This window comes from Prionailurus bengalensis, chromosome B1 (genome assembly GCF_016509475.1).
Source record: "Prionailurus bengalensis isolate Pbe53 chromosome B1, Fcat_Pben_1.1_paternal_pri, whole genome shotgun sequence".
Lineage (NCBI taxonomy): Eukaryota > Metazoa > Chordata > Mammalia > Carnivora > Felidae > Prionailurus > Prionailurus bengalensis.
Genome location: NC_057344.1, coordinates 83718068 through 83734338, shown reverse-complemented (window position 1 = coordinate 83734338; position 16271 = coordinate 83718068).

The window sequence follows — 16271 nt, the reverse complement described above, 5'->3', positions numbered from 1 at the left end:
AATAAAGGTAGGGAAGAAAGAAGGAAGGTAGGATTTTAATTCAGGATATACTAGAAGGACATGCAAAGTAAGAGTAATTATATATCTTGGCAAAGTTTCTACTTGTCTAAAAGATGAATTAAAAAAATTTAAAACAGGGAAAGATACATTATATCTATTACCCAGAACTAATACTCTGGATAATATTTCTATGATAGGCGTAGAGAGAGAAACCGAAAAAAAAAGGCATAAGAGTATATTAAAGTACTTGTCTTATTAAGAGAAAGAGAAATGTATACATTAATAAAATAAATTAGTTGGGATACATAAACATCAGTACCAGTCTTAAGGGCAACAAGCATTACAAAGGCAACCAGCATGAAGACAAAATAGAATACAGTAAAACCTTGGTTTGTGAGCATAATTAGTTCTGGAAACATGTTTGTAATCCAAAGCACTTACATATCAAAGTGAATTTCCCCATAAGAAATAATGGAAACTCAGATGATTCGTTCCACAACCCAAAAATATTCATATAAAAATTATTACAGTACTGTAATATAATACAAAATAATAAAGAAAATACAAAATATAAAGAAAAATAAATTAATCTGCACTAATTTGGAAAATCGCCATGAGGGAGACAAGAGAGAGTAGGGTTATTGTGTAAGATAACTTTCACTAACATTAATGGAATCCCTGCTATCTATGGGCTCAATGGAATCTTTTTCTTTTTGTGCAACTTTAACAAGGAGCCTACCCAATGACCTAGAATGAAGCAAAGCATTCCTAAGATTACTCTTGTATGGAAAAGCAAAGGACTGTCTACAGAGGTTTTGAAGTGACAAAAAATACACTAATGCCAGTTGTGGGCACCTTATAATGTTCTGAAAAATGAGATGTTCTGCCAAACACCACGGTCTGAAACCAAGCATCCTAGCATGGGAGATGATCACCCACAATCCTGAAGCGAGAGAGAGAGAAAGAGAAAAGAACCAATGGCTCAGGGGCACCTGAGTGGCTCAGTCAGTTAAGTATCCAACTTCAGCTCATGTCATGATCTCACAGTTCATGAGTTTGAGCCCCGCATTGGGCTCTGTGCTGACCACTCAGAGCCTGGAGCCTGCTTCAGATTCTGTGTCTCCCTCTCTCTCTCTGCCCCTCCCCAGCTCACACTCTGTTTTTCTCTCTATCTCAAAAATAAATAAACATTTAAGCAAAAAAAGAACCATTGGCTCAGTTTTGATCATGTGACATTCGGCATCACATACTACTCATATTGCAAGACATCACTCATCTATCAAGTTAAAATTTATTAGACATGTTTGCTCATCTTGCAGAACACTTACTTAAGTTACTTGCAATCTAAGCCAAGGTTTTATTGTATATAACTTTAAGCCAAAAGAAATAAATTTGATCTTTGTAATGGGGGGGGCAAGGAGCGAAAATATACAGTAAGTAGAAAAATATGCTGGGAATGCAAGCTGGTGCAGCCACTCTGGAAAACACTATGGAGGTTCCTCAAAAAACTAAAAATAGAACTACCCTATGACCCAGCAATTGCACTATTAGGCATTTATCCACGGGATACAGGTGTGCTGTTTCGAAGGGACACATGCACCCCCATGTTTATAGCAGCACTATCAACAATAGCCAAAGTATGGAAAAAGCCCAAGTGTCCATCTATGGATGAATGGATAAAGAAGATGTGGTATATATATACAATGGAGTATTACTCGGCAATCAAAAAGAATGAAATCTTGCCATTTGTAACTGTGTGGATGGAACTGGAGGGTATTATGCTAAGTGAAATTAGTCAGAGAAAGACAAAAATCATATGACTTCACTCATATGAGGACTTTAAGAGACATAACAGATGAACATAAGGGAAGGGAAACAAGTATAATATAAAAACAGGGAGGGAGACAAAACATAAGAGACTCATAAATATGGAGAAAAAACTGAGGGTTGCTGGTGGGGTTGTGGGAGGGGGGATGGGCTAAATGGGTAAGGGACATTAAGGAATCTACTCCTGAAATCACTGCTTCACTATATGCTAACTAATTTGGATGTAAATTTTAAAAATAAATAAAAATTTAAAAAATGTAAAAAAAAAATCTTCTTCTCCAAAAACAATAAGATACCTAGGAACAAACCTAACTAAAGAGGTAAATGTTCTGTACTTTCAGAACTATAGAGCACTTATGGAAGAAATTGAAGAGGACACAAAGAAATGGAAAAGCATTCCATGCTCATGGATTGAACGAACAAACTGTTAAATATCTATACTGCCCACAGCAATTAATGCAATCCTTATCAAAATAAAACCAGCATTTTTTCACAGAGCTAGGACAAACAATACTAAAATTTGTATAGAACCGCAGAAGACCCCAAATAGCCAAAAAAATCCTGAAAAAAGAAAAACAAAATTGGAGGCATCATGATTCCAAACTTCAAGCTAGATTACAAAGCTGTAGTCATCAAGACAGTAAGAAACTGGCACAAAAACAGACACACAGATCAATGGGACAGAATACAAAACCCAGAAACAGACCCACAACTATATGGTCAACTAATCTTTGACAATGCAGGAAAGAATATCCAATGGAAAAAAGTTTCATCAACAAATGGTGTTAGGAAAACTGGACAGCAACAAGCAGAAAAATTAAACTGGGAAACATTCTTATACCATACACAAAATAAATTCAAAATGGATGAAAGAACTAAATGTGAAATAGGAACCCATCAAAATCCTAGAGGAGAACATAGGCAGCATCCTCTTTGACCTCGACCACAGCAACTTCTTACGAGATACGTCTCTGGAGGCAAAGGAAACAAAAGCAAACATGAACTATTGGGACTTGGTCAAGATAAAAGTCTTCGGCACAGCGAAGGAAACAATCAACCAAACTAAAAGCAGATATTTGCAAATGACAAATCTGATAAAGGATTAGTATCCAAAATCTATAAAGAACTTATCAAACCAAACACCCAAAAAACAAATAAGCCAGTTAATAAATGGGCAGAAGATATGAATAGACACTTTTCCAAAGAAGACATCCAGATGGCCAACCAACACATGAAAAGATACTCAACATCGCTCATCATCAGGGAAATACAAACCAAAACCATAAATACATACCACTTCCCACCTGTTCAGAATGGCTAAAATTAACAACACAAGAAACAACAGGTGTTGGAGAGGATGCAGAAATCCCTCTCGCAGTGCTAGTGGGAATGCAAACTGGTGCAGTCACTCTGGAGAACAGTATGGAGGTTCCTCAAGAAACTAAAAATACAAATACTCTATGATCTAGCAATGGCACTATGAGGTATTTACTCAAAGGTTACAAAAATACAGATTCTAAGGGGTATATGCACCCCAATGTTACAGCAGCATTATAAACAATAGCCAAACTATGGAGAGAGCCCAAATGTCCATCAACTGATGAAAGGATAAAGAATATGTGGTATATTTACATACAGTGGAATATTACTTAGCCACCAGAAAGAATGAAATCTTACCATTTTCTTTTTTTTTTTTTAATTTTTTTTTCAACGTTTATTTATTTTTTGGGACAGAGAGAGACAGAGCATGAATGGGGGAGGGGCAGAGAGAGAGGGAGACACAGAATCGGAAACAGGCTCCAGGCTCTGAGCCATCAGCCCAGAGCCTGACGCGGGGCTCGAACTCACGGACCGCAAGATCGTGACCTGGCTGAAGTCGGACGCTTAACCGACTGCGCCACCCAGGCGCCCCGAAATCTTACCATTTTCAATGATGTGGATGGAGCTAGAATATATTATGCTAAGTGAAATAAGTCAATCAGAGAAAGAAATATCATATGATTTCATTCATTTTTGGAATTTAAGAAACAAAACAGATGAACATATGGGAAGGGGGAGAAAAAGAGGGAAACAAACCACAAAAGACTCTTAATGATATCTCTATCATCAAACTGAAGATTGACAGAGGGAGGTGGGTGGGAGATGGGCTAGATGGGTGATGGGTATTATGGAGGGCATTTTTTGTGACGAGCAGTGCATGTTGTATGTAAGTGATGGACTATTGAATTCTACTCCTGAAGCCAATACTGCACTACATGTTAAGTAACTAAAATGTAAGTAAAAAAAATATTTTTGCATAAAAAAAAGAAAAAGAAAATAGTAAAAAGCAGTATGTAGTAATGCTCCAAATTGGATAGAATTTAGGATAAAGTTCTATGCATGTACATACAAGTAATATCATGCCCTGTTTTAAATAAACATGGCTGTATTATGTCAATAAAAAAAAGAAAGAAAAATATGCAATGTTATGGAGCAATAAATCTGAGTAGAACTATATAGCATGATACCTACAAATAACATAAATATATTAGTTAAAATAAAAGATACTCAAAATTGATTTTTAAAATGGCTCAGCAAAATGTTGTCTAGTAGAGCACACTTAAAACAAAAAGACAAAGAAGGGTTTAAAATAAAGATTGAATATGAGGTAAATATGAAACAAAATAAATCTGAACTAACAAATTTAGCCAAGGTGATAAGTATAATTTAGGCCAAAAGTTATAGATACTGTTAAAAAAGGAGGTTCCCAAAATGGAGTCACTTGTGCTAAACCCCATGTCAGCAAATCAAGACTTTATACCTAATCTAACTGCAGTTTCAACCACCCAGGAATGTAAACTTTCACCACTCAATCTGGAATTACCTGATCAGCACTAAGGAGGTAACCCACCTAATAAACCCTTCATTCCTCTTGGGAGGGTGTCCTTGCCTGAAACAATGCATTCTTTACTAATGATTTCCTCTTTCTGCCCCTTTTCTGCCTTTAAAAACCTTTTCTACAGCTTAATGGAGCTCCTTTCTATTGCTAACGGGGATGCTGCCTGATTCATAAATCATTGAATAAAGCCAGTTTGGTCTTTAAATTTACTCAGTTGAATTTCTGTTGTTTAACAATAGATGGACACATGTATATGTAAATACACATAGGTATATATTTATTATATTTTTGCATGCCACATATATATGTATATATATATATATATAAAATGAGAAAAAAACACAATAATATATTGGCAGAGAGAAAAATAGAAAAAGACATATTTATTATAAATGTAAATGTACCTAACAAGACATTCTCAGAATTAGGTGGTAGCCAAATTGATGAAGGTACAGCAGAATCACTTGAATTTGGGATATATTTTGAAGGTAGAGCTGAGAGGACTTGCTAATTGACTAGATTTGGGGAATGAAGGAGAAAAAAGAATCAAGAATTCATTGAGAAGGGGAAGATAAGAGCCAGGTGGCAGTTGTGGATGTTGGAGATTAAAGTGCTCAGTTTTGGACTTGTTAAATTTGGGATGCTCATTTGACATACCATTTGAGACAACAAGCAGGCAGTTGGATATGTAAGTCTGTAGCTAATGGAGAGTACAGGAATGTAAATAGAAATTTGGGAGTCATCACAAATAGCATTTAAAGTAATGAGTCTAGATTAGATTGCCTAGTCTAGTCTAGATTAGAGCAAACATACAGAAGACAGTGAGCTAAGGACTGAACCCTGAACACCCTACCATGAATAAACCAAACAGAAAATGCCATTCAAGCCAAGGAGACTAAAAAAAAAGCCAGTGATGTCTGAAGAAGCCAGGATGGTTGCTTAGATGCCAAATACAGTAAGTTTTAAGAAGAGAGCAGTCAACTGAGTAAAATATTGCTGAGAATGTGAGTATCGTAAGGGGAGGAAATTAGCCATCAGATTTGGCAAGAAGGGGCTGGTGGTTGACCTAAATAAGAGTAGTCTCAATTAAATGGTGGAGAAATCAATATCTTGTAAGCTAGTTGAGCATGAGGCTTATCACCTGTAGGTAAATAAATCAAAATCAGTTTTTGAACCAGTAAAACTGAATTCAGTGATCTGTTGAGATGCTGCCACCTGCTGACACCCCACTGAGAGAATCAGTTACCAACCCTTATCCTTCTGTCATGTTTGATGACCTTTTTAGAGTACAAATAGAAGTTTTAATATGATACTTTAATTGCACTGTGAGACTCTATGCTGACAGTAATCTAATGGTTAATTCCTCTGTCAAGTGAAGAATCTGCTTAAAAACCAATTGATGTCTCTTTTTAAATACATGAAAAATCCTAAATATTTCACTTTCATGAAGGATGCACTTAGAGAGAGAAAAAGACAGCCCACATCACAGGGCACTTGTGCAGAAATTCCAGGCTTGTAATAGAGAGCAGAGGGGGAAAATGGAAAATTTAAGAGCAGAGTAGGTTTGCTTTCAAACTCTTCAAGATATGGCTTATTCAGGATTAAAAACCTATAGGAATGTGATCACAAAGAATGACACATCCTACTTACTGGAGTGCTGAATCAAGTTGGTTGGGAAACAGGAATGTTCTATAATCCAATAAAGTCCCTTCCTCTCTCTAGGACCCTTGAGCCAGAATGGGGATGGGGGAGAAAAAGTGAATAAGAAAAAATATCTAACCTATATCCATAATTTTTGGCTCTCCTCCATTAGCTTCTATAACCCCACCCCTCATCTCTTATTCTTCAAAACCCATATATACATTCTCTTTCTTTTTCTCATCTTTTCTGACCTGGACACACCTGTGAAAAAAACTAAGAAAATCTCCCAACATTACCAGTATGAGAGAAAAGATAAATAAAATTCAGTAACAATGAACACAAATCAAAATGAACTTTGCATATATGAAAGCTTCCAGTGCCTATTTCTCCTCTACTACTTTAAAATAGATAATGACTTTTTCAATAGATTCATAAGTACCTCATAAATGAGTAACATTTCAAAGTGAATGTTGAGTAAGAAAAGCAAGAAAACAGGGGCACCTGAGTGGTTCAGTCAGTTGAGTGTCCAACTTTGGCTCAGGTCATCATCTCACAGGCTCGTGGGTTACAGCCCTGCATCGGGCTCTATGCTGACAGCTTAGACCCTGGAGCCTGCCTCACATTCTTTCTCTCTCTTTCTCTCTCTCTCTCTCTCTCTCTCTCTCTCTCTTTCTGCTCCTCCCCACTTGTGCTACCCGCCCCCTCTCAAAAATAAAATAAACATTAAAAAAAAGAAAATACATGTGACTCTGAGAAACAGCAGTTAAATTGGAAAATAAAATACTAGTTAAATTAACCTAAGGATGTGAGATCTGTGCCTTATTCTGCATTCTTATTACTATTTTCGACCATATTTTCATGATCTCACACTTGGATTATTATAATGAGATCCTGTGTGTGTATGAATCTGTGTGTTAATATCTGACTCTCCTTCTCTATATAGTCTCTCTTTCTCTACGTATATTGCCAAATCAACCTTAGCAGTAGCAATATACTGCTTTACTCATACCAATTCCCCAGTGAAAAATGTATAACTCTCTTTAACCCAACACAAAAAGCATGACAGTCTATAGCCATTTACAATAGGCACAGTCAGTGTTCCAATAACTTTTCCCTCGTTCAATTCTTTTCATAAACTGACTCCATATCCTACCATCCTAATCTTATTTCTCATCATTCTCAAACGGATAATCACATCTCTAAGGCCTGTCTCTTCCCAGATCCACACTTGTATTCCCAACTTTTTAGAAAATAGCTACATTTCAAAAATGTTAATAAATTTGACAACATATATTTATTTAGCATTTTCTGTATACCAAGCACACACTGAGTTCAGAATGAGAGAGAGAGATAACTCAGAAATATCATGGTTCCTGAAAACAACAGATTTTCTCAGATAAAAACAGTGATTTGGGGAGCTAACTAATCAATTTGGGAAAGTCCATGCTGATCAAGAATATGTTCATGTTCTTCTAAGCAGGTCAGCTATAGTTACCCTAGTCAGCACTGGAGAATACCCTGCCCAATTAAAAGTGAGGCCTAAAATTCAGAGATCTTGGGATGAGAGAACACACTGGTATAGTGAACTGGTGAGTAAATACTCTGGTTTTGTGCTTACTCTACAATTAACTACCTGTGTTACCTTAGGCAGTCCCTTAACTCTGAGTCTTTTCATTCAGCTGGATAAAAAGTATTGATCTGATTGACTCAAATGTCTTTTCTAATTCTGAATTTTTATGACTTTAACAGGCATTTCTGGGGGCACCTGGGTGGCTCAGTCAGTTAAGCATCCAACTTCAGCTCAGGTCATGTTCTCATGGTTCATGAGTTTGAGCCCCACATTGGGCTTGCTGCTGTCAGCATGGAGACCACTTTGGATCTTCAGTCTCCCTCTCTCTCTGCCCCTCCCCCACTTGCACTCTCTCAAAAATAAATAAAACATTCAAAAAAACAGGTATTTCTGGCACTCCAGATGTTTACAAAGCAATTGGAGTAATTTCTAACTTCATCATAATTCACGTATGACAAACTATCACAGCATGTATTCATGTATTTAACAAAGATATTAGGTATCTATCATATATGAAGTACATGCTAGATCCAGAAAATGCAAAGATAAATCATTGTTTGTTCTTGAGATCATAACTGAAGTGACATATGTCCAACAAATAATTCAAATATTCCATACACACTGTTTCAAGGTGCTATACCAGTTGCTGTAATAACCCGAGGGAAAGCAACTAACTTTTGGGGAAGGAGGGAAGCAGGTCAGGAAGTCCTTGAAAAAAATGCTTGAGATGAACCTGGAATCTCTTGATTGATAAGAATTCCCCACCCATAAATATAATTTCCATTCATGGCCCATTAGGTGTGGTGATACAGCAGTGATAGATGCCTGGCTATGTACGGGGGCCTCTCTGAATTATTAAAAACAAACAAACAAAAACAAAAAGTAAACAAAAGACCTCACCATTTAAAACAAAGAAAACAACAAGCCCTAGATTTTGTCTTTTTTTTTGAGAAAAATAAATCTTTGCTTGTTCTTTATTAATTTATGTGGTCTTGGAACTAAGCTATTCTGAAAATGAAGTTAGAAAAATTCATTCACAGAAAGGCATTGTTCATCTTGACATTTTATTCAGCTTTTATAACTTCTGTTTGCAACTGACTGGCTCCACTGAATCATAATTCATAAGTTTTTCACAATGATAATACATTTAAAACTCAAGAAAGCAAAAGTCATAATAAAGCTCTCAGAATTTTGCAATTTTAAAAGAACTTTTTAATTTTATCAGTTTCCCAATTAAGATCTTTGCATCTCCAATGCTCATCACAGTGCCTAATATGTATTTGGTATCCCACAAATACTTGTTAAATTTACATTTAATAAGTAAGTATAGGTGAGTAAAGAATAATATAAAGACTATAACATGAGGTATAAGTATAAAGAATAAGTGAAAAAAGAAGTGAATAAAAAAATGGATGGATATTAGAGACATTTTCTGGAGATGGTATCAAAAGAGAGATAACCAAGACTGTTTTAAAATGCAAATATTGAATTTGATCAAATTTCTCTCATCAAGAAGTACAGTCTATTTCCCAGTTCCCTGAATCAGAGTTGGCCTTTGAGTTTCTTTAACCAGTAGAATGTGGCAATGTAATTTTACGTGACTTCTAGGCATTGGACCCAAACTTTAGAATTCTTTTCTCACCCTCTTGAATATTTGCAATGGTTGTATTGAAAAATTAAGGTTATCCTAGCAGAGAAAACCTAAAACTAAAAAAAGCGCTCAGCCAACAGCACCAGTAAAAAGCCACACATAACCCAGTGGAGCAGCCAGATTACTGCAGCCACATTGGTGACCCCAAGAAAGACAAGCAGAAGAAACACCCAGCTGAAAATGGTCAAATTGCAAAATCAAGAGTAAATAAGTAGGTTGTTGTGTAAAGCCACTAAGTTTTGGGGTGCTTTGCTAATGCAGTAATAAATGATTGATACAGAAATTGTTAGCTAGAAGTAGGATGCTGACTTAACAAACAACACGCATCATTGTAGTTGGGATCCTGTAGTGAGCTGGAAACAAAGCAAGGATGGCTGGGAGAATGGTAAACAAACTGTTGGTAAACCTCATGAGTGGCGATGATTGTTATTGGAGTCTGAAAAAATGGAAACTCATGGTATGTAATGGAGTAATAACTGACGATACTGTTGGCTGAAGTAACCTAAAAGCTAGATAATATACCTAATGAATTTGTGGATCTAGCTAATGAGTTAATCAGAATGTTGAAAATGCACTTAACTTCCTTGAGCTGTGTATGATAAACACAGGGGCAGCAATTAATCTTTATAAGAAGATGGAGATTACAACGAAAAAAAATAATCAGTTTGCAAGCAGTATACAGGAAATACAGAGGTCCCTGGACTTGCTGGGCTGCAATATAAAACTATTTCTCAAAACATCTCTCCAGCAAAAAACTCTTAAAGTAAGAAATGGCCTCAAAATAAAGGTCAACTGAAGGATATCATTGTAAGACCTTTGCTAAGACCTTAGAATATTTGAGACGGTGCCCAGTAGACTCTCAATTAGACAAATGGCTACTAAGAAACTTAACGGTGTTTTCCTGCAGCGTACGAAGATGCTTCACCTGGAAGGAGGTCTGTCTCAAATTATGGAGGTGGCTTAAAAGATTAAAAGGATTAAAAGAGACTAAGATTGTGCAAATTGAAAAAAGTCCTCCAACTTTCGACAGCAGTGGATACTTTATTGTGCCATCCAGTATCCTTTCCAGAAATGAAGGACTTATTATCCCATTTTTAGTTACTCTGGCAGACATCTCTAGGCCACAGTATCCTCTAAGAATTGTCATAGCTAAAGAAAGCCAGCTTGGTCAAAGTCATGTCTCTGTTCTAACAGTCCTATATCCAGTAACTGATAAATTGTGTGTATAAATTCCCAGCCCTTTCTCCTCAGCACATTTGATCTTTATAACCCCCCCCCCTATGGTCAGCTGAGGCCTCCATTCAGACTTCATTACAGCAGCATAGCATTTCATTCTGCCCTATCCTGTTTCTTCCATCCACATCCATCCACAGGCATTGATCCCACAAGCATTCCTAATGAATCTCCCACACACTAATTCCATCTAGAAATCTACTTCCTGGAGAAGCCAACCTGCAAAAATTGGTACCAAGAGTAGAGAAAAGTAGAGGTATGTGAATGGATATATGAGTGGGCATGAAGTGTGAAAATTCTCGCTTTACATTTAATAGCCACCAGAAAGCAACCACCACAGAATAGTCATTAAATAGCCAGGTAAACAAAATGACTCAATCAGATAATGTCAACATTCTCTGTCGTTGGCCATTCCAGTGCTGGTGTGATGGACACATGAACAGAGTATCTCTGGTGTCAGGGATAGGGACCATGCATGAGTGTAGTAGCATAAGCTCCCACTTACCAAAACTCATTAAGCTATTACACAAATGAATGTCCAATCTGCCAACAACAGATTGACAGAATGTTGAAAATGCACTTACCATTGCACTTATCATTGTTATATGGTGAGTCCTCCATATAACAAGCACCATCCCTTGAAAAGACCAAAGAGCCATATGATGGCAAACTGATTGCATTGGAACACTTTTACTCAGAAAGGGGCAGCAATTAATCTTTATAAGAATTCTGGGTATTGGTTTGCCTTTTCTGCCTCAATACATCAGACTTCCCTTCTCTCAGAGGGTTGATTGAATGATCCACCAACATGTGGGAGTGAGATATAGCACCACCATGATGAGATATAGCATCTCATCAGACTAAAGGACCCACTTAATAGCAAAGAAGGTATAAGTATAGGTACCTACACTTGGGTAAAGGCCATGAGATCCACAGTAATATCACCTACTATACCATCCTGAAGCTACTGGTCTCATAAAGCAAGGGGACAGACTGCTGAAGGCATAGCAGAAGCATATTTGAATGTGATAATTTCTTAATAGAGGGCTCTGCCCTCCAGAATGCAGTGTACACTTCAAATCAACAAATATTAGATAATGCCAGGTCCCCAACAGGAATAATACTTTTGCCTGGGACCCAAGGGGCTCCTGCTTCTCATCACTTCCACTGACCCAGTAGGGAACGTAAACTTCCTATACCATCAGTTCTAAGTTCTAGGATTCAGAGTTCCTGTTTTGCAATAGAAGAATGCTTGCACTAGGGTTTACAGCAAGAGTCCCATTGAACTGTAAGATGTGGCTGTCTATGTATTTCAGGCAATTTGTTTTAAAGGACAAGCAGGAAAGAAGTCATCATCTTTCAGGGATAATTGTCAAGAGGAAGTAGGACTGCTGTTATACAATAGGGGCAAGAAATAATATGATTGATACCAGGTGATCCTGCTATGTACCAGGTATGTCATGGTACTCTTTGCCCAATTTTAATGGTAAATAGACAAATGCATTGACTCCATAGATCAAGGGCTCAAATCCCTCAGCGATGAGAGCCCGGGCCATGTTACCAAATAAGTCATTGAGACCACAAGGTCTAGCTGAAAGTGATGGCAATACAAGATAATAAAGGGGGTAGAGGATGAGACTCAATTGCAAGGCCAGCAATAGTGGAGGTTATAGTTCCTCCTAGTAATTTTTCTCTTCTAAGTTTTAGCTAACAGAATCCTGATGAAACAACTTTCAAAACTTTTGAGAAGAAACTGATCTGAGCTGTATAAGGAGTAGACTCTCCTCCACTCAGACTCTCCTTCAAGAATGAGGACTCCATTATCCCGGCCTTTGGGAGTGCTACCAGCAGACAATCCTGAGTCATCAATTTCCTTCTTCAATTCAGCTAAAGAAAACAACCTCATCCAAAGTTATATCCACTTTCAGGGTAGCTTACATACAATGATGAATCAATACAATGGTTTAAAAGGCCCAGTCCTCTAACTCCAACTTGGTACAGCTTTGAGGAGTCATCCTACCTGTGGAATATATTGGAGGGACAGTGCAGGCTTCCACTGAGACTGCATCACAGCTCTAATTCACCCCTGCCCAATCTTACTCCCTTTCCTTCCCTTCAGCAAGTGTTGATCCCAAGAATACTCACCAATAAACCTCCTGCATACTAATCTCCTTCAAGGAGTGTGCTTCCTAATAAAGTCAATCTAATGGCAGATAAGACACAATTTGCAGCCACTGAGCTGCAAACACCAGTCATTTATTCTGGAAAATATTTGATTCCATTCCAAACTGGGTGTTCTTCAATTGAATTCTGGCACTAAGCACCTGAAGTTAGCATAGACCCCACAAGTTAAGGGCTGAGTCCTCCGCAAGACTGCCCTCACTTCCAGTGCCAGCTGCAAGTTCAGGGGGTCCCCAAGACACCCACATTTCTAACAAACTGGCTACAAATCCAAAGGTTACTACAACCCTCAGGTTCAATAATTCACTAGTATAGAACTCAGGAAAGCACTATACTTACCATTATAGTTTTATAATAAAGTACACAACTCAGACTCCTCCCAGACTTGTAAAGTTCAGTCAGAAACACTTATCATTTTATATTCTAAAATGTCATTGTGCTTCCTACTATATATTATGTCCCTTTCAGTTCCAGAAAATAGTTTGGCAAAAGTATGGGCATTTTAGAAATTAATTTCAACTTGAATAATAAAATCAAAGGTCATGTTTCCATTTGCTTGTTTGCTTACACACTCCCAGGTTAAATAAACTGTCCTTCCCACTTTCAAATTGAGAATGATTGTGTTTTTTTGGAACACGAAAATTTTTTTACATTAGGTTCTATGTTTTATCTTTTAAACCTATAGATACCAATGGAAATGAGTATAAAAACTTCTATACCTTTCTTTTAAAAAAAATCGTTTACTTATTTATTTTGAGAGAGAGATGACACTTGAGCAGGGAAGGGGCAGAGAGAAAGAGGGAGAGAAAGAATCCCAAGCAGGCTCCATGCTGCTAGTGCAGAGCCCTACTTGGGCTCTATCCCATGAACTGAGAGATCATGACTGAACCAAGATCAAGAGTCTGACACTTGGGACACCTGGGTAGCTCAGCGTCAGTTAAGCATCTGACTTCAGAGATTCAGGTCATGATCTTGCGGTTTGTGAGTTCCAGCCCCAGGTCGGGCTCTGTGCTGATAGCTCAGAGCCTGGAGTCTGCTTCAGATTCTGTGTCTCCTTCTCTCTCCCTGCCCCTCCCCTGCTTGTACTCTGTCTTTCTCTCTCTCAAAAATAAATAAACATTTTAAAAAATTATAATAAAAAGATTTTTAAAAAAGGACTTAGCCAACTGAGTCATCCAGGTGCCCCTATGTCTTTCTTGACTTGTGTTTTTAAATATTCTTGGTGAGATCATGTATGATACTTCCTACAGGAAATATCTTTCACATTCATTTATTCCTTCAATGATATTTTTAATAATTCATTCAACATGCATTCATAGGGCATACCTAATATACACCAGGGATTCAGTGAGCATTGTGGATGAAAAGATCCTGAACTTTCCCTAGTTTGGAAACTTCTACAATTATAAAGTTCTAAGAATCCCACTATAACTTCTTGTGTTGAAAGAAATAAAGATTTAGCATTATGAATAACTTACAACTTATCATTTATTCATTCAAAGTATTAAGTTGCAAACAAATGTTTTTTTTCCCCGTCATTATCTAGGTTATGTCCTCCTAACATTATTTTGTAACAAAAATTTCCATCTAACAATCTGAGCTTCTTTTGGTATCATTTAGGATTGTGTTCACCTCTAAACTAAAAGCTTGACTGATAGTTGTTCATACCACAGGAACCTATTTAGCTCATGAAACAGGATGTCTGGGCATAGGGGATCCAAAGCCTCAATGGTGTTACCAAGCAAACTGACTCCTTCATCTCCTGTGCCAGCATCCTCGGCAGGGCAGGAAGTTTTCCTGTCCATGCATGCAATATGGCTGTTGCATTTGCAGGCACCTGCTAGGAACCATCTCATCCAGAAAAAAAAAAAAGGGAAAAAATATTTCTATTTATTTACTTCAACTATGTCACATGGCTCACCTTAGCTTCAAGGGAGTCTAAAGAACATGAATCTTTAAGATTTTTAACCACCCTAGAAGGAAAAAAAAGGGGGAGGAGGGGATTACAAAAGAATTTGGTGTAGCCAATCTATTACATCTGCCACCCTCTTCCAAAGCAGTTATTCTCAATAGATTTCATCCCTCCACAACTCCTTCTCACTTCAAATAAGAATCACTCTAGAGTGTTGTATTTCTCAGATTGGTTGGGGTGAGAAAAGTTTGAAAGACATATATTATTCTGGAGAAAGTGGAAAATCTAACTTCTTTTGAAATATAGTTGGAATACCTGATTTTTAATGTTGGAAGTTCAGAGAACTTCAACTCATCTCCTTGGGTTCTAAATTGTAAAGTACTCTTACAAAGAACTTACAAAAATAGATCTATTTTATTCAATCAAGACAAATGCACAATCATTTTAAAATTCAAGTCTAGGGGCGCCTGGGTGGCACAGTCGGTTAAGCATCCGACTTCAGCCAGGTCATGATCTCGCGGTCCGTGAGTTCGAGCCCCGCGTCGGGCTCTGGGCTGATGGCTCAGAGCCTGGAGCCTGTTTCCGATTCTGTGTCTCCCTCTCTCTCTGCCCCTCCCCCGTTCATGCTCTGTCTCTCTCTGTCCCAAAAATAAATAAAAACGTTGAAAAAAAATAATAAATAAAATAAAATTCAAGTCTATTAACAGCTGGATTTGAGAACATGGATTGAGACCTAAGTGGGCATCCTACTAACACCGAGTCTGGAACTTAAGACCCACTCCTGGAGAGAAGCAGATTCACAGAGTAGACTCTAAAGCTACTTGCCAGGCAGCCAGCTGCTAGATGGCACAACTCTAAGGGCCTCCAGCCACATAGAGTGCAGTATATAACATGCAAAGATAGGTAAAAGCCTTGGAAGGACAGTGGCAAGCTCAGAAGAAAACACTGCCTACTTTCTTTCAATTCTATCACATAGTCAGAAATGCAAGGAAGTAATGAGAATAAGAGCCCGAGTTAACTTAGCTCAGAGTGCAGCCTATCTCCCTATCTCCTTCAACTAACAAAGTAGAGAGAGGGATAGAAGACTCCCCACCAACCTCTTCCCCTAGAGCAGGGGTCAGAAAACTATGACCTCTAGGTCAAATTCATCTAGCCTTTTATTTTTGTAAAGTTGTATTGGAAACAGCTATGTCCAGTCATTCACTTATTTTTCATGGCTGTTTTCATTCTACAATGGCAGAGTTGAGTAGTTGCCACAAACACCATATGAACCACAAAACTGAAAATATTTACTAACTAGCCCTTCACCAAAAGTTTGTCAATCTCTTTCCTAGAGCAACTGACTTGGCAAGACTTTTTTTAATCATACTCACACTAA